This window comes from Chaetura pelagica, unplaced genomic scaffold (genome assembly GCF_000747805.2).
Source record: "Chaetura pelagica isolate M959 unplaced genomic scaffold, ChaPel_1.0 scaffold244, whole genome shotgun sequence".
In the NCBI taxonomy this organism is placed as follows: Eukaryota; Metazoa; Chordata; class Aves; order Apodiformes; family Apodidae; genus Chaetura; species Chaetura pelagica.
In genome coordinates, this window is record NW_009953719.1 from 65,485 (window position 1) to 91,605 (window position 26,121).

The 26,121-nt window shown below is 39.1% G+C and overlaps 1 protein-coding gene across 1 annotated transcript in view; it reads left to right on the top strand.

Annotated features, from left to right (window-relative positions):
* LOC104391175 (protein arginine N-methyltransferase 8) overlaps window positions 1–26,121 on the top strand; it is a 66,799-nt gene that overhangs the window by 1,054 nt on the left and 39,624 nt on the right. The window lies entirely within an intron of this gene.

A 26,121-nucleotide genomic window follows, 5' to 3' on the forward strand; every position in this document is an offset into this window, starting at 1 on the left:
GCTCTCGGAGAGCGCTGCAGGGGCTGTGGCAGGATGACCCGGGGGATGTAAGGGGTACCCGTGTCTCTGCAGCGCCCTGGGTATCGCTAAGCGGAGGTGCCCCTGGTGGGGGCGGAGGGCAGGAGGAGCCTTCCCCCTTCCCCCGGCAGGCCTGAGCAGGACCGAGAATAGCTTTGCATTGCTTTCAGGTCCGGAGGGCACCCTGAGAGCTCTCGAGTTTTCTGCAAGAAATCCGCCACCTCCTCCCCAGCTCGCACCTCTAGTTTCCTCAACATTGGGGTAGAACAGACCATGTTTACTTGTCTAGGGCTGTCTTGACCTCGCTGAGACTTTTCAAGCAATACAGCAGTGTGTGAAGTCTCAGATCTAGAGTAGCAGAAGGATACAGGATGCAGTCCCAGCTTCTCTGGGAGCATATGAGGAGGAGACACGCAAAAAAGTGTGAGTGTGTGCCAAACTCCCTGTTTCTGTTAATAGGTTGTGCCTAGCGCTGTCACTGAACGCTTAACACATGGCTAATCTATATGCAGCACAGCCGTGTACAGAACCTCCTCCCCTCCCCAAGGACATTGCACCCCAACCAACTTCAGCAGCTTTGCCCTTACATGCAGAGGCAGCATTGACCCTTCTCCCCATTTGCCCTGCTGAGGTAAAAAAAGAATCAAAAAGCACCATTTCAGTGTGAGTGAGCACATGACTGTTCCCTCCATGTCCCTTCCCTTCAATGTCTCTGACAAATGGCTTCTCCTTTCACATAGTCCCCCCAGTAGGTGTTCTGGACCCTCATGAATTATACATTTCTCTTCCTAATAGTGCTCTCTCTGCCTGACCTTCATAAATAATATCCTTTGCCATGTCAGGTGAAGAGCAGAATTTTCTTAAATTGATGTGATGTAAGCACTAAATCGAAGAACGTTACTGCTACTGCATTACAACCCCATAGAGTACTGTTTGCAGAAGAGGCATCTATAAATAGTAAGAAGTCTGGCTGCACATCTGTAAAATGTTGTAGTACTGACAACACATATTGTATTAAAGGTCCCAGGATCATGGGCAGTGTTTCAAGGAGAAATGTACAAGCATAGCCGATTCATGTCAAAGCTGTTTTTCAGTGGAAATTGTCTTTAGACAGGGAAATTAGGTGAGAAGAGCTCTTTAAATCTTGCTATTTAAATCCACTATTAGTGTATTTTTGTTGTTGAACTGCCATTGTCTTTCTGCTTGTGTAATGCTGCACACAGTGCCATGTCATTTTATGCAGAAGTCTTTCTTAGCAATGATATTTTAATTCCAGTGCTGCATAAAGGTTAGGAGAATATTAAAATTATGTTTCCTCTCTTCTGAGTATGCATCAGTAATGATTGCTTTAAATGAGAGTGAAAGTATTGCAGATTAGAAAAATCCAGCAGTGTTTCTAGCTTAAGAAATCCAGAAGGGATACATTCATAATACCTGTCAAGATATTTTCTATTTTATTAATTTTCATATTTGTGATATTAAGATCTGTTATGTACTGAGACTAGTCTATACACACAGACTTAGAATTACACCAAGCAAAATATGCCAAAATCTTTGATGCTTTCACTTGTCAAGCATTTATATTTAGCAAAGTCATATGATACCAGTTTGACCTTCAGAGCGCTATTTCTCTAACTTTCTCCTGAAGTTAGCAAATGTTCTGTGAAAGAAGGAATACAGGACAAAGCATCTCACTTTTGGACTTATCACAGTGTTAGAGAAAGTTAGGAATTGCTATAAATTTGCTTTGAAATGAATGAGGTACTAGTAATAAGCATGATTTGATACTCAATTTCTGAAGTACTCGATGCCATGGCAACAGACATAATGTGAAAACCAGTCAGCTATAATGAGAGATGAGGAGTTTAAACATTTAACAAATGGCCAAAAAGCCTTGCTTCCAAATAATTCCAAAAATCTTCTGGTTCTTACTCATTAATTTGAGCCAGTGACTTCCATTACAGCTTCACTGCGATTTAATTATTTATGTCTTTTACATTTACCACAATTAAGAGTATTCACCAAGCTTTTGGTCAAATTTGGCAAGTATACTGTTTCAGTAGTAGGGTAGTTTATAAAAAAATACATGAAAACAAAGAGCATGGATAGTCTATGAGAAACTTTTTGTTCCCGTGAATTTACTCCCCCTTTAATGACCATAGTGTTAGATCATTAGCCTAAAAAGCTTAAAGAAATTATGACAACAAACACAGACAAGGGAAAAGCAAAGCTACAGCAAGGCAATACTCGTTGTTTCTTCAAACAAGAACACAAGAAATCCGTAGCTCAGTAACATTACTTTCCAGTCAAGGAAGGCACATCACATTACCAGGAAATTTGAAGAAGTGTGTTCCCATGACACCAGATTGTACAGTTACATTACCACTATCCCCATAGTCTTATATCTTGACACTAAATACAGTTAAGTGAGTGGAGGTGTTGCTGCAGGTGCTGTTGGATCTTGAATCAGGCTCAGAATAGTTTTGTAATTTCATTGTACTGATAACAGCCTGATAACAGTCTGTCTCTCAGAGTCCAAGTGCAACCACTGTTTTTTTTGTTTGTTTGTTAATGTTTTAAAATGCTTTGTATAAAAACAAAAATCAAGGGGAATAAAGCCATAAGTTTTTTGCATTTAGAGCCTCACTAAGGGCCATGGGGGTCCCACCAACACAAGCTTTCTAGAATTATTTCAGATCCTTGTTTGGAGTGCACAAATATATTCAGAAAATGTCTATTCTTCTTGGCCATTCCATCAAGTTTAAGAGAAGTTCAATTTGAAAAGATATAAACATGAAGATCTGTATCTTTAGTCATGAAAGAAGACTTGTCTAAATTAAACAGGACTGTTTGCATAAATATCAGATCCAGAATTGGGTTCTCTGCAAATAATTAAAAGCACTCAGACAGAAAACAAAGTGAAAGAGAAATTGTTCTTTGTAGAACATATGCATGAATATACTGCAAAATTAATGGTGCTGATTTGCTGTACATTTTGGTTTCTGGTTCTTATTTTAAATTTATTAATAGGAGCCAGATGAATAGCAGGCCTGATATCAGTGATGGGAAACAAATTGAAAGAAGTGAGATTTCAGATCTGTGTGTTTGAACGTAGCTTGTGAATCTATGGCAGGTGAGGGGAACTGAATCACATAATAGTTTGGGTAGGAAAGGATCTTTAAAGGTCACCTATCCCAACCCCTCTTCAATGAGAAGGGGCATCTTCAGCTACATCAGGTTGGCCAGAGCCCAGTCCAACCCGGCCTTGAGAGTTTCCAATGATGGGGCATCTACTGCCTGTTTTGGCAACCTGTTCCAGTTCTTCAGCACCCTCACTGTGAAAATTTTCTTCCTTATATCTAGTCTGTATCTACCATCTTCTAGTTAAAAACCATTACCCCTTGCCCTATCACAACAGGGCCTGCTAAAAAGTTTGTTCCCATCTTTCTTTTAAGTTCCCAGTTAAGTGACAAGTAAGCTCCTGAAAGGGTGTAATAAGCACTAAGTTCTCCAGTGACACGAAGTGCCAGGTTTATGTGCATGTTCAAGAGACATATACATGTACATATAACAGGTTAGTCGCTAATTGAAACAATTCTAGAACCTGAAATTGGGCTGGTTTTGTACAATGCAAATGCACAGTAACTTCATAAAACGCAATTCTTATGCTGACGACTTTGCAGTGTCTATAGGGAAAAAACACACTTATTCCATCACTAAGAATAGAGGCATTAGGTAATTTATTAATGATAGCAAAATAGAATCCTCCATTAATGTTCTATTATACAAAGCTTGGGTTTTGTTTAGAAAAAAAAATTGACAATTCGGAGTGACAGGCGTAATAGATGTGCTTCCCCATACAGATGAATATAACTGGTGCAGTGTCATGAGATCCAGGTCTGTGGAAGCAACTGCTCTGTTATTAGGAGTGAGAAGATTATAATACCCTGTCTGCATGGAATCCAGTTATGCCACTACTGAGGGAAGAATCTGTTGAAATAATGAGATTCTGTTTGTGATTAATGAGTAGTAAGAGGGGTTTCTCCTTAAGTTATTGAAGTACAAATGAACAGAAGCAGAGCAAGAGTGTGCCTAACAGAGAACAAGGGACTGAATTTATTCAGTGAATGTAAGTTTTTTCCTGGCTATTGCACTAGATGATCTTGGAGATATAATTTAATCCCTTTGACCTTTCCCACTCATACTTCCAAATTCTGTGTTTTACTGGCTAAAGTTGCTGGAGAAGATTATTATTTGGTGTTACTAAATTGCTTATAACACCATACATAAACAAACATTAATGACTGGGTGATGTTTACTCAAGAGAGAAATAGTGCTGTTATGTGCTATACTTCTTAGACTCACAGAAGTCACGACAGATCTGGCATGGTGTCAGATAGCTGGCTGAAGAAGCGGGTTATGACATACCTTTCAACCCTACTGAATAGTGTGCCATGTGCCCATGTCACATAACTTTGAATGGGAAAAGTTGTGGTAGCTGTTGTGTGCAAGTAGGTGAGCTATATAGACCAGACCAGTGGCTCGTGCTCTAGGTGTTTTGCACTGCTGACAAGGTAGTCAGCTGACCCATTATGTCAGTGAAGCATCTTTCACTGTGGATGTACTCAAATCCCCAAGGGCTATATGTAGACGCAGCTCTAAGTTAAAGCAGGGAATATTTCACTTCACCACAGTTTGATCCTGTACGATGCTCCTGTTAGGACTAGGTAGTCTATGCTACCTACACCAGTAACAAGGCAGTTCTAATTTAGTCATGGGGGCTTATTTGGTTTCTTAGTCAATTCAGGAGTAAGGGAGCAGAAATATGGCTTTGAGCCATCTTCTTTTACTAACTTCAGCTGTGCAGAGTATTAATTTATATCAGCTGAAGATCTCAATGTAGTTAAGTGCTTCTGTTCCTTTCTCAAACTTAATACTAAGAATTCAAGACATTGACAATAATACTTTGGCTCCATTGAATAAATAACTTTTGTTTGGCATTAATAATATAAATAGGATTTAAAAATGTTGATGCTTAAATCAAGGATAACAGCAATCACTCAAGTGGAATTTCAAGATAATAATAACATTGTGTGTATCATACTCTACCAGCATAAGTTTGTTCTTGTGAACAGCATTTTAGTGTCAAGAAGACTGGTATTTTTTAGGAAGGGTATGGTTCATCTTGGTGACATCATGGGCCGTATCATATTGTGTTATTGTGGCAATGCTAAAAGAGAGGTTTCCTGCTAGGAAGAACTTTACACAGAAATTGCCATAACTCATTTTCCAGCCTCAGCCTGTGAGAAGCACCAAATTCTTCAGAGGAGAGTGCAAGAAATTATGTAGTTGCCATCTTTCTAATTGTTCTATCTCCATGCCAAAAGTGAGCTTAGCAAGACTGACACATATGCCTTCCAGAGCTTCACCCTCAGCCCGATTGTGAAGGCTTGTGCCCTTCAGTGGTATAGACAGATTGAAGAAATATATAAAGGTGAAAAAGCATTGAGCCTAATCTTTTAATAAGATTTTGCCTCAACATTTCAGAGTTTTAACGAAGTTTAGTCCAGTGAGGTGATGAATGAACAGTTAAATGGGGTGAATTATGAAACTGATTGCTCCTCCCTCTGATTCCACAGAGGATCCTGCTGCTGTTGTCCTGCTCATTAGCTTTAATGCTAACTTTATTTTTATGTAAATTTAGGATAAATGAGACTGCCTTTTCCATAATTATCTTTCTTATTTGGGAATAACCTCTGAACAACAGAAACAAGAAGCATTCCACTCAAGGAAGCAAAGAGGAGATTGCCCACTAAGTGGCTGCATTGATGGCCACAAAGATTACCGTGCCAGAATGGAGTAATTGCTGACTAATCACAGCCTACCTGGCTCTTTCCTTTGTTCTTGTATATGTACTCACTGGCTCCATGTAGTCTCTTTGCATATTATTGCTTTCAGCTGTTATATGGGATCTGGCACAACCGATCTCTCACTTCACAGTGACTGTGAGAGGATATGCACTATTTCATTCTTAGTATTTCAGTTTTACACTGAGATTTAAGAGGTACAGAAACATGAAATATTATGGCTTTATTTCTTATAAGCTACATTTTTTCAGATCCCGGTTATAAAAAATAGATCTAAAAAAATCCAGCTTTCTAAATGTATGTAAAATTTTATATTTTTCATAATTGTGTATTTCTAAAATTAGAAGTCAGCTTGAAAATATGGAACTAAAATTATATATCTCAATTTTATTATATCAAGTTTGGTTGAAAGTCTTGAAAATCTCCAGAGAGATTCCACTGCCTCTCTGGGCAACCTGTTCAGTGGTGCACAGACTTCTCAGTGAAAGTTTTTCTTATTGTTCTATCTGAACCTATTAGCCAAATTTCTAACCACTATTCTGGGATGAACCAGTTTTCTTTTCAAGTTTTACCACGCAAGCCTTTGGTTGCATCTGACTTCTAAGAAATCGTTTCCTCTACAGTTATACCTGACAGAATATAGTTACAGCTTTTGCAAAAACAAGATGTATATTTGTAGCTTCTGCAAAAAAATATACATATATTCCTTTTCTACTTCCCACATTTTTAAGGTACTTACAGGCATCTATTGCATTGTCCCTTAGCCTCCTTTTCCACAAATTCAACAAGTTCAGTACCATGTTGGGTCTGTGTGGGGTCTGTGTGGCAAGGTTTTGGTAGCAGGGGAAGAGCCACGGGAAGCGTCCCCAACACCAAAACCCAGAACCAGCTCTGCCCAAGGCTGGGCCCATCAGTGATGGTGGATGTGTCTCTGCAATCAATACACTTAAGAAGAGGAAAACGTAATGGGGGGAGGTGAGAGAAACGCTGGAGCACAGATACCAAGGTGGGTGAGGAAGGAGCGGGAGAAGGTGCCTGAGCAGAGGTTCCCCTGCAGCCTGTGGTGCAACAGCAGCTGTCCTCCCGCAGCCCGTGGAGGAGCACAGTGGAGCAGATGTGGAGCTGCAGCTGTGGAGGACTCCATGCCAGGGGAGGTGACTGTTCCTGAAGCAGTCCGTGACTGTGTGGGCAGCCTGTGCTGGAGCAGTCTGTTCCTGATGGACTGCACCTCGTGGGAGGGACTCATGTCGGAGGAGTTCATGAAAGACTCTCCCATGGGAAAGACCACAAGTTGGAGCAGGGGAAGACTTTGAGGAATCCTGCCTGAGGAGGAAGGAGCAGCAGAAAACAACATGGGATTAACTGATTCTAAACTTCATTCCCTCTCTCCCTGTGCCGCTGAGGGGGAGGAGGTAGAGAACTTGAAAAAAAAGTCATTTGGGCCCAGGAAGAAGTGGAGTTGTGGGGTGATGTATTTAAGCTGTGGTCTTTGTTTTCTCTTTTTTCCTGCTCTGTTTGATTTGTGATAAATGAAATTTTTTTTTCCCAAAATTTGATCTCTTGCCCGTGACCATAACTGGTGGGTGAACCCTCTTTGTCTTGATCCACAAGCTTTTTATTAGATTTTTCTCCTCCCCATCCCACCGTGGAGGTAGGAGTGAGTGAGCAGATGCCTAGTTCTTTGTTGCTGGCTGGGCCTAAACCACAAGTACACAGTGATATCTTCTTACATTGTATTATACAGCATCTTGCTTAGCTCCTTAAAGTAAAACATGGCAAGCTCTTTTCAAGTGAAAGTGGAGAAGGAAAGGGATGGTTTATAGTACTAGTACAATGACAGTGTGTATACAGTCTTAATGAAGGTTAGCCTAGAACTTGGAAAACTAGGTCAATTCAAAATTTGATTTATGTTTCTGTTTCCTCGGTATTTGACAATTAATTTGTGTCCTACTTTTCTAAGAGAGTTTTGTTTAAGCAGATAACAGGAGACAAAGATAGATAAAGTGTTTATACAAACAAGGTGCTCAAAGACTTTTTATTTTTCATACAAGTCATGCTTTCATGTAGCCTAAATACAAGTGTTTGCTTGAAGAGTCTGTGCCATCTTTCTATCTGATAGGTCTGTTCCTTTCTCAACAGAAAACAAATAATGCTCCTTCATGCTCATCAAATATGTCTGTGTCACTTTGTAAAGTGGAAGGAAAAAGTATTTATGCTTGCTAATGATTCTAACCATATCTACTGGAAGCAAAGGCATTCTGATCTTAAGACAGGTTTGCCTTCATGCAAATGCACCATTTTCAGCACAATTATTTGTGATTTATATAGATACAAAGCCAGCTCACATCTATATATAAAATTGTATTAAATAGGATGAATCACCAGTGGTTTTGCTCAAGAACAGAATTTTCATAATTCTGTTTCATGATCTTCTAAAGATGCTAGGAGTATAATTTCTAGTATCTCTTAAATGTGTTTAAAAGATGAGTCTGAAATGGCAAAATCTTATTTTCTTATTAACACAAAGCTATACAAGCCTAGATATCTTTTTAACAGGTGTAGTTCAGACCCTATTTAAGTTAACATAAAGAAGATCTTTGACCACTTCAGTAAATGTTCTATTAATAATGTAATAAATGCTTAACGCTTTGATCTGCTCATGCGCGTCAGTAGCACTTAGTGCAATTATTGTAGGGTCATGTTCCATACTGGCAGAATATTTAAAAACACTCCTCATCCACCTTGCATAATACAGAGCAAAAGTAATTCCAGTGGACCTACTGGGTTTACCTGTGTTCTGAATGTTAGGTATATATCCAAGTTTCTTACATAGCTGCTGAAAACAAACTGAGGTCAGTTGTGGTATTTGCAGCCCTCTTGAAGCCTGGAGTTGATGGGTTATCAATCTTAGTTTCTTGCAATGAAATTTTTCAGACTAGGTAAATTAAAACCAAATAACATTTAATGGCCAAATAGGAGGAATTGTGCCTCATTAGGCTAAATTTACAGAGTGCTTAAGGACATATATGCCCTAATTGCTATAAATGAGGACTGTTCAGTCTTAGAAATACACACAATTGCCTTCTTCTGTCTTAAGAAAGATTAATATTTCTTTCACCATTACTAAACAGACCTCTGAGAAGCTTTGCTTTACCAGGGTCTTTAAACTTGAAATTTAATTCTAAGTAGCTCTTTCCATGCATTTACAAAGTACCATCAGCATTAAAAAAAACACATTTATATCCAGTGTAGTTTCAAAGTCTGATAATTAATTAATTACTAACAAGATTTTCAGTCACAGTGACACAAGTTTCTATTTTAACATTATTTCAAAACAAGAAATTTACACCTCATCTTAGAACTAAAATGCAAATGCAATAAATATCACTAGGACTGAATGAGCAAGTCTATGCCATTTAATAATTCAATAAATGCCTTAACATTGTGATCATTTGTCATTTCAGCCACACAGAAAAGTAAAGTTCCTTAAATGTATATTAATGTTTACTTACAAAATTACTTATCAAGGGTATGTGTCTTTATGTATATATATATATACACACACAATGTTTTGTAATTACACTAATTCAAACTGTGTATTATGTTGTGACTGTCATTTCCTTGTTCATCAAGGCTGTCAGTGTTACAGAATTATGTCAGGGAAAACACTCCTGTAAAGACAATGTGGGCTCATATAATGCAAGATGATAAAATCCTTGCTAAAGTCTTATACCACATCAAATGTTTATATATATGTATATATATATATATATAAGTCCGAGGCTGCTCCTCCCCAGGCCCAGCTGCCCTGAAACCCACCAGCTCATTCCCTCCCCTCCCTTTCCCAGCTAAAACGCGGAGCAGGGAGTCAAACTGCAGCTGTCAGCAATAAATTATATATATATATATATATATATATATAAATTTATAGAGTAACTATGTTTAAAAAGGCAGTTTCACATGAAAGCCCTAGCTTTAATTCAATAACTTCCTTCATATTCACTGTCATCCTCTGTATGGGCGTTCTGACAAAATTCAGTTTAGTTGTGGAGAATTACAGGAAGATGTAGCTTTCCATTTCAAGTTGAAATAGCAAGCTTATATTTTGTACATAGGTCTAAAAGCTCTAAAGTAAGTTTAAATTCAACTTGAGCTGTTAGGAATACAAACTCCTGATTCAGAAAGAGAATTTAAAAACATTTGTCTGTTTCAGTTTATCTTACCTCCAAACAGTGGCACCTTTGATTCCACAATTAACTATTAACTGGTCTTGTTTTCTTAAATTCTGTAACATTTGCATATCTCGGAGGTCAGAGAATAAGACAGCACACTTGAAAGTCAGACCAACTCAATTAGAATACATAACATGCAGTTTAGTTACTCTCACAGAGGTAATTTATTTAAACATTTTTCCCAGTAACAATATATTGAGAAATATGTAAAAGCCTGTTCTCAAAAATATTTTTTTTCAAAACCTTTTCAGAAATTTGGGCACTGGTGCACTCATTCTCTCTGAGTCACTCTGTTCAAGCATCTTTCACAATGCCCAGAGAATCTCTTGTAGACATAATACATTTCACTCAAAGTGCAAAGCAATTATTTATTTTCTAACATTTCAAAGGCGGTTAAAAATAACAAGTTACTAGGCAAATCACATAAGACACAAAGAGTCCTTGCAAGCCAGGTAACCATGAGGCAGGCAGTGAAGGGTCAGATTCTTCTGCTGTTGGAAGCATTCATGTTTTATATTGTTTCATGTTCGTGCTTCATGACGCTGTTGCCATTTTTGGACCCCTTTAGCATGTTTTATCTTTTAATGTTGTTTTCTTCTTGAATCCTGGAACTTTAAATTTGTATTTCACTTTATTTTCTCTTTCATGGCTCCATGCTACAGGCTGTGTCAAAGCTCTCTCTTATAGTTTAGGATTTTAATCAGGAAATCTGAGCCAGGGTTACACATCTGGGCAGCTGTTTGTGGCTAGGTCTTGAACCACACTACTGAACCTCTCAAGGATGGAGTGGAGGCTACAGAAAGTGGGATGCAGCAACTAGGAAGACATTGAGCTGAATGGGTGTTTCTGAACACCACAGGTGTAAATTTCTGAATATTTCTCTGCTTACACACTTTAAAGTGATGTTAGTGATCCAGCTTCTCCAGTTGCTCCAGCCCAGAACCTCTCCTGCCTGGCCACTGGAGCCCTGCCTGGTGCTCTGAGAACTCAGAGCCGCTGCACAGGCTGAGGGACATCACTGGCACTTTTCTGTTTGCATGTTCAATCAGTGATGAGGCTGCACACGTGTCCAAGACACACACAGAGGACACCAACGTGGCCAGTCACACAGGCTACCACAGATATGGCACTGACTTTAACAGCACTTACAAGACTCACAGAAAAGACAATCTACAAACAGCTAAGTCCCTGCCTCCTCTTTAGTGGGAAAAGGCAGAAAATGACTAGTACAAGCACACACACACAACTCTCTACCTTCACAAGCACACATACATGTTTGCGGATCTGTTGATTACTGGCGTGGCTCCTCTGCCTGGCCAGCACCCCTGCCTGGATCCTGGGCCAGATCTTAGGCCCCATTACCTTTCCCACAGGGTCCACAGCTTGCCTGCTGTGCCTTCTAACTTAGCTATGCTGTATGCCTGTACTTGTTTAGACATTTATTCTAAACCTGCACAGGTATTGTGTATGAGTTGAATTTACAGATGTTGAAAAGTTTACTTGGGATTATATTACAATTGGAATGGGCAAGTGAATGCTGTATTTCTGAATGGATGTTCTGCACCTCTCACACATGTGTATAATTTAAACTGAGTCTGGAACTTATTAAAGTCATTAAGGTCTTATTAAGTCATTGAGTCTTAAAAAATAAGAATCTCAATGTAGCAGTAATAATAAAGTCACTGTTATGTTCGTCATGATGTATGATCAAGACCTATCTTTCTTGGAAGCAGAAGTTATATCCCTACATAGATCTATGACCAGTACAATCTTACAAGGACAGAAGTGAGTACTGCAAGTACCTAGCTATGGTGATAATTTTCAACAGGATTTAGCAATTCTGAATCATACCATTTGCACAGAATGAGAACAGTTCACCAGCAACTGTTTATTCCTAAGTGATTAGCAATACATTTTTGTATAAGATATGTCATTATAATATATATCAGTTTTATAAAACACCATTTATCTTTTCCATGCAATATGTTACATTTAGGGTCTCTTGACTGCATCTGACATTTTTCATTACTTGCAGACTTATCAGAGATGTGAAAGTCTAATCCCTATTAAAAACACAGGCCACCGGGGGTCAGAGTTTCTAGGAACTGTGAGTTATAAGTGTAAAGGAGCAAAATAATAGAGAATTCATAATTCATATTTTTTCCAGAAAGAGGAAATCTGGCATGTGATTCCTGTATCTACTTGTTTCCTTGTTTGGTGATCTCAAATAATGAGAAAAATAAAATCAGAAAATTTAACTAATCAAATCAAGGCTGAAGAAATGGGCTGACAGGACCCTCATGAAGTTCAACAAGGGGAGGAACAACCCCATGCACCAATGCATGCTGGGGACCACCTAGGTGGAAAGCAGCTTGGCAGAAAAGGACATGGGTATCCTGATTGACACCAGGTTGAAAAGGACCCAGTAATGTGTCCTTGCTAATGGTATCCTTGGCTGCATTAGACAAGAGTATGGGCAGAGGTTGAAGACAGTGATCCTTTCCCTTTATTTAACACTGGGAGTTGTGTGTAGAGTTCTGGGCTCTTTGGTACAAGAGAGACATGGACATACTGGAGAGAGTCCAACAAAGGGTCACAAAAATGCTTAAGGGATTGGAGCACCTCTCATATGAGGAAACACTTAGGGAGCTGGGAATGTTAAGCCTAGAGAAGAGAAGTCTCAGGAGGGTCTTATTAATGTATGTAAATGCCTGAAGGGAGGTTGCAAAGAAGATGGGAGCTTTTCTGTGCTTGCCAGTGAGAGGACAAGAGGCAATGGGCACAAATTGAAACACAGGAGGTTCCATCTGAACACTAGGAAATACTTTTTTCCTGTGAGGATGACTGAGCACTGGCACAGGTTGCCCAGAGATGTTGTGTGTTGTCAGTTTCCTTTGTCCTTCCTTCATCTTTTAGTCATATAGATCTTCCTTCGTGGTATGGTCTTCAAAGAAACCTTGTGATATACAAGTCGTGTCAGTTGTTCTGCTGGTGGCAGGACAGTGCATTCCTCTGACTTGCATCATGCTTCAGAATTCTGCTGAAAATTAACATATTGTCGGTAAAAGCAGAAAAATAAGCACTGTTTTTTTATTTGGTACTGAATGGTTTTATATCCAGTTATTCAGTGTCTCAAATAAACCTATTTTTACCAGCCTTTTTCAATGCTTGGGTTCCTGAAAAGGTTCAAGAGTTATTAAAGTAATTCTTTTGGGATCTTCATGATGACAGTAATTTTACTTCCCATGCAATTTTAGCAAATACGCAGAACTCGTTGGGTAGAGTCCTGATGTTCTCTGTTGTTGGATCAACAGATATTTATTATTCTTCATTGTCATTATTTTACTTTAAATGGGTGAACTAGGATCTGGATTATACTCACATAAATTCAAATACTTTAACAAGTTGGATGAGTGGGTGGCCTACTTGCCACCCACTTGTCTTATTAATAATGAACACCTCTGAATGGCAACTCTGCCCATCTTAAATCTGAATCATACCTTAAAGAAACCTCTTTCTTTGTACTGATCCTATACAGAGCCTAACACAGCTCAGCTGCCAACCTTCGTTAATATTTACAGCACAAACAGTCCTGAAAACATATTCCTCTGATTCACAATCCTATGAAAAAAAATAAATAAAGAATTATTTTACTCTGTGTTTTTCACATTTTCAGAATGTTTTTCCTTACAGTTTACCCTGTCCATTAATTCTGAATGTGCAGCCAGCTCAGAAGTGAGAGCTGATGCTTCTCCTCTGACCTGCTCAGCTGCCAGTCATTCCATGAACAGGACAAATAAGAAACTGGACTTTAATAAGCTTGATATGTTTAAAAACAAACTAACTAACTAACTAACAAAAAAACAACCAAACAACAACAACCCCCTCACCCCCCACAAACCAACACAACAGACACAAAAAAACCCCACATGCACTTTTATGTGTCAATAAACCTTGAATCACCTTGAATCTTCTCCCACTCTTCATGTTACTTTATTGTAGCTTCCAGGAATTGCCACTAGACAAACTGGGAGAAGGTTTCTTTCTTGGGAATAATGTATGTATGATTAATACTGGAGAGAGTTAAATACTGTTCTTGTGATCCTGAGCTTCACGAAAAAGATAAATCAGCTTTGGCAAATCTGAATTCAGGGACATGGCCAGCAGCAGGCTATAGGGAAACACTATTTTTGCTTCTTCTATTTTTCTGTCTTCTAGGGGTTTTTTTCTGTTTCTTAAATAGCGTTGATGTTCAGAAAACTAGTAAGTTAAACCTTCAGTCCTATCCTTTGACCCACAGTTATCTTAGACAATGTACAGAGTTTGATGGATTTATTTTATTTTTTTTGGGGGGGCGGAGGGCATCCACCAGCACATCAAAAGGCAAGAGAATGTGGACAGGGGGGGGCGGAGGGCATCCAGCACATCAAAAGGCAAGAGAATGTGGACAGCTGCTCCTCTGTCAGAACACAGATGGGGTTGGTGCCATAAGGAATTTTGTATTGCTGTACAACATGCTGTGCCCATACTGTGGCTAAAGAACAGTAATGCCAGCCTCATATGTGGAAAGGTGATAAGAATGGCTAAAAAAAAGACACTGAATTTGTTCAATGCATTCCTTTCATAGGCCTTTCAATACTCCAAAACTTTTACTCAGTGTTTTTAAGGTTTCTTCACAATTGTGAAAAGTAAAAACCTTTATAAAGCTGAGGTTCCTTCTCTAAGCTTTTCAGGTTAAGAAAAGCCACATGACTCAGTGAAAATAAGTGATTAGATGTGTATCAGAGAACATCTGTCTTCATGCTAATCAACCTATTTACACTCCCATCAGTGCAAGTCTAATTTGAACAGAAGTCCAGTTATACAGATCTTTCTACTGTCAGTTACATTTTCTGCTCTTGTTTTCTCTATTAATTTCTTTTTTGCTCTACAGTGCTTCTAAGTAAAGATGCTTCTTCAATCTGTAGTGCTTCTACAGCGACACTTTGAATTACTCCTCTATTACTGCATAAGTACAGGGAAGGATGAACCTCTCATCCATGACCGTGAAACTCTTGCTGCCTATGTGCTCTTGTGAAGGCACTAGGCAGAGCCAAAGCTTTCACAAGAAGGAAGAATCAGGACCTATATCAAGAGAAAAGCATAAGAGGTTGTGTGGTAGCTACAGAAACAGGATAGCAGAAAGCAGTCTGCCCTTGCGTTCCTGAGACCTGCAGGAAATACTCAGCTTCAGCTGACACTGTGCGATGGAAATAGCAGTTGCTTCTTGAAAAGAGACAATGACAACAGTCAGACAGTTGGATTTTGTGGACAAAGCATTCTATATTGTGTCCATAAATAAAGCAAGAATTTCCATCCTGTTTTAGCCAAGAGCATGCCTGCTCTCTGCACAGTAACGTATCCTGCTTTATGGATCAGCATCAATGGAAGTGCTGAGATGTAACACCCAGCCCCTTATGCATATTGCAATGCAAAGGGAAAGCAACTTTAACAGCAACAGTCAGCATGGAAACAGCCCCTTAATGAACAACAATGGAGGTGGTTTAAGGTAGACCAAACCTTGAAATAATTAAGTATGAAATCCATACATTCTCACTCCAAGGTAAGCCTGGAGAGGGAAGAGAAGATACATGCTCTTCACTGTAGATCTTGAGTGGAAATGTCTTCCTGAACTTCATGTGCCCAAGAGTGAATAGAGTCAGAACTTCTCTTCCATCCTACACTTAACTATGCTTGTGAGGCAGAAAAGCTACTATTTTTGTTTTAGCATCTGGGACTTCTGAGCATAAGCTAAAGGTTTTCCAGCAGTTTTCTCTCCAGTGATTTGCTTACAGCTGGGCCCTTTGCATCTGATAAAAAGAGAGCTTTGAATGTCCTCACAAGAGTTTTATTCTGATAATTGTGAATGAAAATACTAGTTGAAGATAGGTGTTAAGGCCGAATACTGTCAGGACCAGTTACTTTTAGATAGTTTATATATGGAGAGTGTAACATTAAATATCAGATGTCTTAGTGTCTTATTTGAAGACAGTTGATGTCACATGGGGTGACTGATTTAGTAGAGTGATACGTAATACACTGAAAACAATACAATTGTAAATTACATTTAGCAAAATCAATCATAATACCAATGTGATTCCCATTACTAGTTTTTTTGTAACATGCTCACTGTCATGGCACTGGGTGTTCTCAGTCACTGGGAAGGAATATAGAAGTTGAAGGCAGCTCAACCCCCTTGCTTTCATTGAAATTATTCTGTTACTTGTTCAACTTTAGTTCTTTGTGTTGAGTTGAACTATGTAATCTCTTCCCCCAGGCAAGTCTGACTAGACAGTAGAGACACTTGTGCTCTTTCAAGGGAAGAAACATTTAAAGCACCAGTTAATCCACTCAGCTGTTGATAACTTCTTATCTGAAACAAAGGCCATCATCTCATCCCCTTTGTGTTGAGATAAAGTCAGCTTCTTTGCAACAACTATGGTCAATCACACCCTGAATTATTCCCTGAGTTTCACGGGCACATCACCCTTGCCCATTTCCAGTGAGCCTTCTTCCATTTTAGAGGAACATTCAGAGGGTCATACTCCATCTCTACGTGTTTAGTCAGACACAAAACTGTTCAGTAGTTGGAGGACTCACAGAAAGAAATGTCTGACTCCTTCAGTTGTTGTCCCAAAACGGAGTCCTTTTACTTGGTGTGCAGGAATCCCATAAGCACACAGAATAGAGATATTTATTTATTCCAGTTCTGCACAGAAAAGGGTGCTAGGTGGTAAATCCACAGATCTAGCACACCTTCCCCATAACACAAGGTTTCTTTTATACACCACAACCGCAAAATTACCTTCTCTAAGTGGACGGATAGAATTTATCTACGCAATTGGTTAAGCAGTTCTTCGCTTCCACTTAAAGGTGGCAGTATAGACATGTTCAGGGGGTAGGGGGATTTTGTGAGTAGAGGTTCTCTCCAGCCTGAGAGAATGTTTTAGTATGTTAATTAGGTAAGTTCACAGTAAATTGTTTTCTCTTATCTCTTTTACTTGGTGCTTAAGGCTGAAGATATTAGTGCTTGGCATCTTCCTACCAGTGCTCAGTAAACGCTCCCTTCCTTTAGTCATGCTGACCTTTCCTTTTCGACTTCATAGTCACACAGTGAGATGGACTGAAAATCAACACAGAGGACACAAAAACTGCCAGTCTGGTTATGATGTGTGATCGGGAGAAAATATATTCTCCAACATATTAAGACCCAGTGAGCCACAGCTCCAAAGAAAGTGGTAGTGTTGTCCCAAATCTGGGTTCTTCACCCGGTGTGCAAAAAGCAATCCAAACAGAGTCAAAGTATTTGTTTTATTCCAGTTCGGTGCAGAAAAGGGTGCCAGGCAATAATTCACAAAGCTAGCACACCTCTTGATAAATGAGCTGCAGCCTTGTAATAACAAAATGACAACAAAGAGGAAACTTCAGTGAAATAAATGATTGGTTGGTTATTGTCACTCCTTAGTTTACATACGAAGGCAGAAATTTAACACCCTTGTATCTCCAGTATTTTGTTGTTTCAGTTCTGAGATTGGTTGGCCATCGCCCGGGTCTGACGTCCCCTCTGGCCATTACACAAACCCACCTGGTTTGGAAACCTGGAATCTTCGTAACTGTTAACCCTTTTCTTTCTGCAGCAGTAGGGTGGCTTTGCTCTGTGAAGGGAAACACTATTTTTTCCTAATTGACAAATGAAAGTGCCAAATGCGGGACTTCTAGTCAATGTTTTTGCCTGTTTTTGGCAGTTCTGAAGCAGCGCTGAATGTGTAAAACCAGTGTAAATCAGTATGGTATTTTTCTCTGGCACTTCAGCTCAGGAGCTGCCATTTCTCAGTCTTGTTCTGCTTTCTGTCCTCATTTATCCCGCAGAGGCTAACAAGTAATAACGGGTAAACCTGGATACTTTTTAGGCAGAGACCTGCTCTACAGTATTGCTGAACTACATCTGAAACTATACTGAAGTGTAAATCAAAAGCTTGGCTAGGACATGGAGTAGGTATTCAATTCAAAATGGTTTTCCTTCCTCATCCTAAAGCTCAGCAAAGCCTACAGGATATGTCTTCCTAGAACTGTTGTTTATGTCAGTTATTCTTTTGGGACAATATTGTGCAGGATCTGAAGCTCAGTGAGAGGGCAAGAAAATGACATATCAGATGCAAAGTGACTTTCAGGGATCAGTGCATTAGAAATTTGCTAAGCAGAGGAGGACTTGCATTAAATTTTCTGCTAATTTAAGAAAATAATTTGTACAGATAGAATTCTCTGGCTATTTTTTGTTAATAATTAGCCTCTAAAAATAGCAGAGCTCTACTTTTTCATGTAAATTTCAGCCTACTGCCTAATACTGATAAAAGTCCTAAAAACTTGATTAGCACTTTCTGGTTTTTGTTGGCTGTCACTAGAGAGTTAGTCAAGATAATGATGGGGTAGGGAAGATGCTGTTCAGTGGTACAGCTAATTCCCCTGCAAGAAGCACATAATGAGCACTGGTAATGGGGGCTGTAGTGTCAATGTCTCTCTCACTTTTTCTCAATAGATTTTCATAGACTGGCCAGGGTGACGTAAAATAATTTTGAAGTACCAGGCTATTTTTGTTTCCTTTTTATTTTGTGTTTATCTTGAGGAGTTTCTCTTAAGAAGTTATATAATTTGTTATTTATTTGTACATTAGTGGAGCCATGATTCTATTCAGGAGGGCTGGTACTTACGCAATAGCAAAGATAGTAGCAAACAAAAGGAAATCACCATTCAAAGTTCACACTTCTCTGACTTTGTAGCTTCTTATGCAACAATCTGCAACAAACTCTTCCTCTTCACTGCGTTCAACTTTCAGCATAGGCTCCTATAAATTCTGTTGCTATTTCTGCAAGCTGTGACTTGTGATGTGAGGCATCTTAAGATAATCTAGCACATTAATATCTTTCTTCACTTGGAGATCAAAAACCATCAGTCATGTTTATATTTCTGCTCACTCCTTCCAGATAAGAGTAGCTAGGGTTTCATGCCTCAGAAAATGACCTTATCCTTAACATGTTTTGGGTTTGTTAGAAGGTGTTTTTTTGGTTTATTGTTTTTGGTTTTTTGTTGGGGGTTTTTTGTGCTGGTTTTTTTTCGTGGATTTGTTTTGTTGTTGTTTTTTTTTTCACTGAGAGCTGAATTGCCTAACCATCCTTCAGCTAACTACCATCTGTTAACGGTCCCTTAACATTCTGACTGTAGATCTCTATACACTAATCATGGCTTCATAGTCATGATGTTAAATAGTCTGTGATTCAGAATTTATGTGGAGTTATATCAGTTTACCTGGGTGACCCACAACACATTATGGAGGTTTCTTTTATAAGGCTTTGCACAGTGATTGCTAGACTCTGCAGAAAATGAAAAAGCAGTCTTTTTATTCTCCAGTTCAGTCCATCTACACTGTGTGCTATACTTACTGTAAAAAAAAAACAGAAGTATTGGCGCTGATGAGCCCTCTCTGATGCACATAGAAAGGAAGGGGCCAGCAAGGGCAGAACAGTGAGACACCTAGATCCTCACCCCAGCTAGTCCAACAAGTCTGTGCAATGGCAGTCCTAGAAAACTGCCTCATTATTTACTGAGCCCCACATTACAAGAGGAAAAGGAATTGAATCTTGACTTGCTAAATAACAATATAGGCTTTGAACTATTCTCAGGGGAACATAGTAGGAAACAATTTCCTCATCCTATTTGATCACAAAGTGCCAAATCTATGCAAGCAACAGGGAACATTACTCATCAGGAACCTTGAGCTATCATTGTTCATGTACATACAGGAAGAGCTGTTACCCTTGTTCCAGCTGCTGCCTCATTGTACTCCGGTGCCCTAGAACTAGCTCTGGATTGAGAGGACATGAAGATTCCACTCAGACAGCCACACATAAATTGGAGCTTTTGAGACAAGACTGCTGCTATTTGACTACATATATTACAAAATACAAGGGGAAGGGAAAGACTAACAACTGTTCCAGCAATATGACAGTTTCACGACCTTCTCACTCTGCCATGCCAAACCTGATCACGTGAGCTGGAAGTGGTACTGTGAGTTTGACCCCTGCACAGCACACTATAGCTAAGTGCTATTTGTATGGTATACAAGTAGAATATATATTGTATAAAGTACTTGACTGATCAGGCCAGATGGGACATTAAAATACCAGTATTGGTGCAAGGCATAAGCATTTAATGCTAATTAACACTTGTCAGTACCAAATATAGAGGTGACTCTGCAATGAATGCCCAGGAATTGAATTAATACCGTTTATTTTTAGATGTCTTGAGTTTGTGACCAATATTTTAAAATAAGATGAAAGACTGGATGCATTTTATTAGTGCAGAGATATTTCTTCTTGTTGCGCAACTCCTTGAAAGGCAAATCAGAAATAAAATTAGTCTAAGCTTGGAAAAGCTCTTCATTTCCCAGAGGCTATAGCCTAATTGAAATGGAAAATTCTGATGTCAGCTTTTCCTCTTTTGTAACTTTGACAGACAGGCAATAGACTTTCCTGAAACCTTCCTTCTGAACTGCCACAAAAGCTAAGCCTCTGGTAGCCCTGTCAGAACAACAGGCTGTTTACCTTTCTTATATCTGTGCATCTTGATTCCTTTTGTTCTTGAGTTTTGTATGTAGTGCTGTGAAGAGATCTGTCAAAACTCCTGAAAACCAGAAATCTCAAAAGGAAAAATCTGTTGCAGGCAAACATACAACATAGTTTATACATACTCCTTTTTTTTCTGGGTAACTGAAAGGAAGGAGAAGATGCCATGGTGATCCGTCAATTCGAGTGCTCCTTTAATGGCCTTTATTGGCTGTTTTAGGTATTAGGTGCACTTCAAATTTTTATAGAAGTATACCAATTATGTAACATATTGCTGGCAACTGCATTCTTAGCTCTCACAGTTGACCTCAGTTTTGGATTTTGAATTCCCATGATAATATCAGAATTTTGCCCAGTCGACACTGATAGGCTGAGGACCACTTGTAAGACACCTTCCTGGGTTTTTGTCCCTACTGTAATGTCTCAGCTGCTACCAAATTAATGAAAAATTATGAAAGTAAATTAAAATCTTACCTTCTTTAGTCAGAAAAGAAGAGACTTTAAACACTAGGAAGGATTATGTATTTTCATAATTTTGTTTTATTTGCCTTTTGTGAATCCTTCAATTAAATGTCAACACCCATTATGACAATTTATCACCTGTTATTTGCTGCTTTGCCCAAGCTGCACTGTAATGTGCAGTAAGCAGTCAAGAGGGCAGATTGGATTAAGACCAATTTTATTACCAGCACAGATGCACAGAATAGTTCAGAACTGCTCAGACTTATAAATGCTACAGACACATCACTCCCATCCTTACATACTGTCATCTCATTTCCTACCTTTTCTGTCCAATTCTGTTACATGTAGCTCAGAAATCTTTTAATTACAGAGTGTCATGTCTTCTTGTTCTCATATTGTGTATTCTTTAATCTCATGGAAACAGATTTTGTTCCTACTGTGTGTATGAATCTATGACCCCACATTTTTATCCCATTAGGCTCAGGTTTATAAGTTTATCCTGCCTTTGCTACCTGTATCTCCTGCATAGTACAAATATAACTGTACATATCATACTATCATGGAATAATATGGAAGGAAGTGACCTCTGGAGGTAATCTAGTCCAGCATCCTGCTCAGATAACTTTATCAGGCTTCTGAGGACCTTCTCCAGCTGAGTTTTGCAGTCTACAAGGTTGGAGACCCCACAGACCATCTAAGCATTTGTTTCAGTGCTTTACCTCTATTAGGGGGAAGAATTATTCCTTTATACCCAGCTGAAAATTTGCTTGCTTAATTTGTGACCTGCGCCAAGAAGATTCTGGGTTTTTCCCAACAGATAGTCCCCATGAAGAATCTTGACAGTATATAGTACCCTGGTGCAGATCCACAAAGGTATAGTTCCTATCTTGTACTTACATTTAGATATCTAAATTCTCTCTTAACTTTTGAACAAATATCAGATTTGCAAACCTTTGTGATTTTTGCATTCCTTCTTGCTACTTGGCATTATTTATGCTGCAGGCTAAATATGCCAGCCATGCCTTTATCACACTGAAGGCCTGCTTTATCTTTTGGACTTTTTGAGAATTTGAACACTTAGTTTATAATCAAGTTCTTTGTATGACTGCTCAGTCTCAGTTGTTCCAGACAGAGGCTTTATTCTAAAGCAAACAACAGAGCCTCCAATTTCAGAATATGCCTCAGTGTTTTCAAAATAATTTTAGTACCAACATTACCTCAGGGATAACATGATAGACTCTAGGCTATGCTTGTCTGTAAAGGACAATGAACTTCCTGCTACAGGTTTGTGTACGACAGTTTGATCAGGCATTTCAGACACTCCATGCAGAAATTTTAGAGCAGTGCTTGACTTTGAAGGGACTGAAAAAGTAGTAGCTGCAAAGCAAGCAGTTTTAAGAATCAATTATTTCTCCCAAATTTCTTACAGAGTCTGTCTGGCTAAATTTTCAGTTTTAGAGTTTAGAAAGATTTGCAGTTGCATAGAACTCATCTGTATTTTAAAATAAACCGAGTCAAATTTTTATCAAGGAGAAAGTAGATCTATAGCTGCTGAAGAACTGGTTATTTAATCCTGATCTTGAGAAATATTACAACATGAAGCCTTCACTAAGAAAAACAAAATCCAACAAAAGGCAAAAAAAATCCAACATTCTTGACTGTTTTTTTAATGCTCTACTTCCTGAAAACATGCTGTGATATCTGTCTGCAGTTGAATGTTTGTCTCAGCTGGTCTTCATTGGAACTCCTTTATTTCTGGCCATTTTGCACTCATTGTGAACTTCATATCCTTAGCATAAAAAGGTTTTTCCATGAGTAGGGAAGCTAATGAAACCTTGTTTCCTGAAGTATTTGCTCTTTCTCTCCTTATCTCCAACTTAGTTCTGAGTTCTGCCTAGACTTCTTCCTACATCATCATTATTGATCATACAACATGGTTAATCTGGAGACTATACTTTATACATGTAACACAAGCCAGTTAGCTCAATAAACCTAGAGCAAGTAGACAGAATGACAATTAAAATCTGGCTGCTTCAATTTCAGAGGATCATTAGATTGACTTTTCTTCGTCCTAATTTCTGTTTTTCGAGAAATGCATAGGAATACAAATGTTTTTTGATATTTCCACTAATCCATCAAATTAGAGTGGTTTGGACAAGCTCAAAAATTAATGGGAGACACAGACAAGATACTGTGGCAGCTTTATTTCCTCAGAAAATCAGATTAAAAATTCTCTTCTCAGATAATGAACCAGATACTTTGCTCAATCCCAAGATCACTTAAATTATGTTCCCACAAACTTGGGACAAAGACTTACTTCAAAACAATACAAGATAAAGGAGTCTAGGGAGATTTTAAACTGTGTCGCTATGTAATGACTTCCAAGAAGCTGTTGTAAAAGTGAGCCTAAATTGGAGCAGAAGGATACCAAATCTTATATTTGGCTATGTCTTTATATCTGCAGCAAGAAGAGGCTGGAACTGTTATGGTGACTGCGTATCAGGTGATAATATCTTGCACGCTAGAGGGGTATATTATTATATTCAAACTAATGAAAATGCCGCTTGACATATTCTGTTCTTTTAGTTCTGACAGGAAAAGCTATCAGGTCCAAGAAATAAGTATAATTAACATCTAGATATGATAAAACCATTTATTTAATAGAAAGAGAGTGCTGAAATTGAATCATATTACTCTAGAATCCCATTTTAATGAGTGTAGTTTCCTAATGAAAGACAACATTTTCAAACAGAAGATACTGTTAACCTCACCAATGCTCTAAAAATGTAATAAATAACAAAAAACAACGAGGAGAAAACACTGCAGCTTGAACAACAGTTTACCAGGGATTTGAATATTAACCTGCAGCCCTGTGTCTCCATAGTAATATCAAGACAGGAACATTGAAGTTCAAGTTTATTTTTACTCTACATATCTGAGCTTTTTTCACAACTTTCTAAAAAATGAGTTGTGCATATTTCACCATCTTGCCACTTTGTAGGCAAATGGTTATATCCAAATGGCACAAATTTTCAAATACTCTTATGATTTTTGAATACCCATTTCTCTTTTGTATTGCAAGAATTTTACATCCATATAACCTCATAAGTCCATGTTGACTTAGGTCCAGTTTTCAAGAAAGAAGAATTTCAACAGTTTCCATTGATGCACATGGGCAGCTCCACAGATCTGAAAGTCAGATGCATCACTGGGGTGTCTATATATGTTTTAGAACTCTATGTCAAGATGTTCAGATGTGAGATTACGAGAAATGAATGAGGGTTATGGATCTTGCCTCTCAAAGCTTTTTAAAAAACAGCCCTGTGCTAATACCTTAAATGGATCGGTTATCTAACAACCCTGTCCACAAAGAAAGGGGTTAGAAACTGCTTAATCTGTAAAAGGAGGGAAATATTTCCTTAATTTTCTTCGACTTACATATTGATAGGATACACAGCAGCAGGACCTAAGTCCCAGAGCAGTAAGGTCTCCCCTGAGCCTTCTTTTCTCCAGGCTAAACAATCCCAGTTCCTGCAGATGCTCCTTGTAAAACTTGTGCTCTAGACCCTTCACCAGCTTTATTCCCCTTCTTTGATCCTGCTCCAGCACCTCAATGTCCTTCTTGTAGTGAGGGGCCCAAAACTGCACACAGTATTCAAGGTGTGGCCTCACCAGTGCTGAGTACAGGGGGACAATCACTTCCCTAGTCCTGCTGACCACACTATTTCTGATACAAGCCAGGATGTTGTTGGCACGAAACAAAGCAGGCTATATAAGGTCCCTGTGACACAGTACTGCTGGCTGAGAAAGGTCAAGGACAACTGGCCACTACCATCTCCTGTTGAACACTTCAACACTGCCAAGTATCTGCTGGGACAACTGTATGCAGATCAGCAGATGATGCTGGTTCAGCATCCCCACATGGTACCATCCCACCCCTTCCCTCCACATGGCTCCTTGCCACCACTTTTACCCTTCATGCAACACTCTGTCACTGCTTCCCACCATGCATGTCAAGCTCCAGAAAGCCCTTGAATAAACCACCTTGAACATTGGCAGGAGCTCTGCACTCTGCTGAAGGAAGTCCTGAGCTCCTGGCAAGTGATGGTCTCCCATGGGAGGCAGGCTCATTCCTGCCCTACCTCCAGTACATGTTTCATTGAAGGCAGGAAGAGCAGTTGTGCAAGCAGAGGGGCAAACAGAGGAGGAGTCAGGGGGGAAAGCAGTCAGGGGAGGATGTCCATGTGCATATTGAGGTATGGGGGCAGCTAAGTCAAAAGTGAGATATTTTATAAAAGAAATGTTAAACAAAAACAATTAAAAAACCCATCAAAATACAATTTTTAAAAAGAGTATCATGACTGTGACCTGCAATGAACTGTTCATAATAAGTTTGAGTTGCCTTTATCTTATCATTTATTTTTCATGTTACAAATTGTATGACTTGAACTCCCCTATATACAGTTTCCTTGAAAAATCACTGCACCATGAGGTTCTGCTCAAGGTGCTGAATGAGCACCACCAGCCAATCTGTGTACAGTTGTCCCAGCAGAGATAGTTGGTTGCATAGAAGTTGGCAGCAGCTAGTTGTCCCTTTCCTGGCTGAGAAAATCACCAGCCCTATCCAGTTTTCTGTTACCCATAGCACAGGATGGGCAGCACGTGACTTCTTGGTATTCACAGCCTGGCATTGTCACACATCATCACCACAGTTTACCACAGGCTGCTTGGCTATGAAGGCTTCTCAAATGACTGAGAATCAGACCTAATAGGCTTCTACTTCTGCTACATGGGACAGGTACTCTCTGGCAGAGATGTAAATTGACTACTCTTCTTTGAAGGGGAACTATTTATTTATTACGATTCACCTCTCACAAAACTGTG